The sequence below is a fragment of the Trachypithecus francoisi genome, unplaced genomic scaffold, assembly GCF_009764315.1.
Source record: "Trachypithecus francoisi isolate TF-2019V2 unplaced genomic scaffold, Tfra_2.0 Lachesis_group11, whole genome shotgun sequence".
In the NCBI taxonomy this organism is placed as follows: domain Eukaryota; kingdom Metazoa; phylum Chordata; class Mammalia; order Primates; family Cercopithecidae; genus Trachypithecus; species Trachypithecus francoisi.
In genome coordinates, this window is record NW_022681456.1 from 2,272,227 (window position 1) to 2,274,761 (window position 2,535).

At 44.3% G+C, this 2,535-nt stretch overlaps 1 pseudogene; it reads left to right on the forward strand.

The window, feature by feature from the left end:
* Window positions 1-940: 940 nt before the first annotated feature.
* Window positions 941-1,782, forward strand: LOC117090768 (annotated as a pseudogene).
* The last annotated feature ends 753 nt before the right edge of the window (window positions 1,783-2,535 follow it).

Genomic DNA, 2,535 nt, shown 5'->3' on the forward strand with positions numbered 1-2,535 from the left:
TTAGCCAGGCGTGGTGGTGCATGCCTGTAATCCTAGCTACTTGGGAGGCTGAAGCAGGAGAATCGCTTGAACCTGGGAGGCAGAGGTTGCAGTGAGCTGAGATCACCTCACTGCACTCCAGCCTGGGGACAGAGTGAGACTCCATCTAAAAAAAAGAGTATATTTTGAGAAGTGTTTCCTGAAATGAAAAAAGACTTGAAATTAGGTATTGAAAGGGGACAGTATCTAGGAAAATTAACCCCAAGTGGCTAAGCCCATGTTGCTTCATCTACATGACTGGAGAGACACCAGGGACTACTGGTTAGAATGAAATATACATCTCCTTGCAGAATTAGGACGAATGCCTATAGGAGAGAGTGATGTCATGTGACAGCTATGGGTTCTGACAATGTCAGTACAGTCCAGCTATCAAAATGAAGAAAAGAATATTTGTGCACATTACTGAATTTTGTTACATATCAATTTCAGCAAGGATTCAAAGGAGGCATATGGAGAGCGTATTAAAAGTAGGCCAGGTGCGGTGGCTCACGCCTGTAATCCCAGCACTTTGGGAGGCCGAGGTGGGTAGATCACGAGGTCAGGAGATGGAGACCATCCTGGCTAACACAGTGAAACCCCATCTCTACTAAAAAACGCAAAAAAAAAAAAAAAAAAAAAAATTAGCCGGGTGACTTGGCGGGCGCCTGTAGTCCCAGCTACTTGGGAGGCTGAGGCAGGAGAATGGCGTGAACCCGAGAGGTGGAGCTTGCAGTGAGCCGAAATCAGGCCACTGCACTCCAGCTTGGGCGACAGAGCGAGACTCCTTCTCAAAAAAATAAAATAAAAATGTAGAACTGGGCCAGGCGCAGTGGCTCACACCTGTAAACCCAGCACTTCGGGAAGCCGAGGTGGGTGGGTTGCTTGAGCTTGAGAGTTCGAGACCAGCCTGGGCTGACTGTTGTGTAATTTTATGCACCAGGAGTATTTGGATTCCAGACTTGTATTTGATAGACCACTTCCAGTGTCTCGTCTTGTATCTCTAATTGGAAACAAAACCCAGATACCAACACTGCGATATGGCCGGAGACCATATGGTGTTGGGCTGCTTATTGCTGGTGATGATGCTACAGGCCCTCACATTTTCCAAACCTGTCTATCTGGTAACTATTTTGACTGCAGAGCTAATGTCCATTGGAGCCTGTTTTCAGTCAGCTCGTGCTTACTTGGAGAGACGTATGTTTGAATTTATGGAGTGCGATGTAAAGGAACTGGCTAAACATGGTCTGCGCGCCTTAAAAGAGACACTTCTGACTGGGCACAGTGGCTCACGCCTGTAATTCCAGCACTTTGGGAGGCCGAGGCAGGTGGATCATCCAAGGTCAGGAGTTCGAGACTAGCCTGGCCAACATGGTGAAACCCCATCTCTACTAAAAATACAAAAAATATTAGCCGGTCATGGTGGCATGTGCCTGTAATCCCAGCTACTAGTGGGTGGTGAGGCAGGAGAATTGCTTGAACCCGGGAAGCAGAGATTTCAGTAAGCCAAGATCATGCCACTGCACTCCAGCCTGGGTGACAGAGCGAGACTCTGTCTCAAAAAAAAGAAAAAGAAAAAGAAAAAGAGACACTTCCTGCAGAACAGGACCTAGCTAAAAGAATGTTTCCATTGGAATTGTTGGTAAAGACTTTGGAGTTTACAATCTATGATGATGATGATATGTGTCCATTCCTGGAAGGTCTTGAAGAAAGGCCACAGAGAAAGGCACAGCTGCTCAACCTGCTGATAAACCAATGGAATGTTAGGTGATAAGCCAGCCTATATATGTATTATCAAATGTGTAAGAATGCAGGCATCACATACTGATGACAGTAATCTATATTTTGAACCAAAATTTGCAGAGTGGTGGAATGCTATGTTTTAGGAATCAGTCCAGATGTGAGTTTTTTCCAAGCAACCTCGTTGAAACCGTATCACAGAGTACATTTTTCTTTGAGAGGGTCTGTATAATCATTTTCTAAAAAGTATACGTATCTGTACTAATGTTCGTATATGAAGAAAAGGTATCTTTGTGATTTTAAAGACAACTGTGAAATAAAATTGTTTTGCCTCCTGGTTACAAAAAAAATTAAAAATTAAAAAAGTGCACGGTGGCTCATATCTGTAATCCCAGCACTTTGGGAGGCCAAGGTGGGAGGATTGCTTGAGGCCAGGAGTTCATTGGGCAACATGGTGAGACCCGTGTCTCTGCAAAAAATTAAAAATAAAAAGAATTAAAAATTTAAAAAAAGAAATGAAGTACTGATTCATCTACAACGCGAATGAACCTTGAAAACATTGTGCTGAGGAACGAAGCCAGACACAAAAGCCTCCACATGGCAAGAATCCATTTTTATGAAATGTCTAGAATAAATCAGTCCATAAAAACAGAAAGCAGGCTGGGCGCGGTGGCTCACGCCTGTAATCCCAGCACTTTAGGAGGCCGAGGCAGGTGGATTACGAAGTTAGAAGATCGAGACCATCCTGGCTAACACAGTGAAACCCCATCTCTAGTAAAG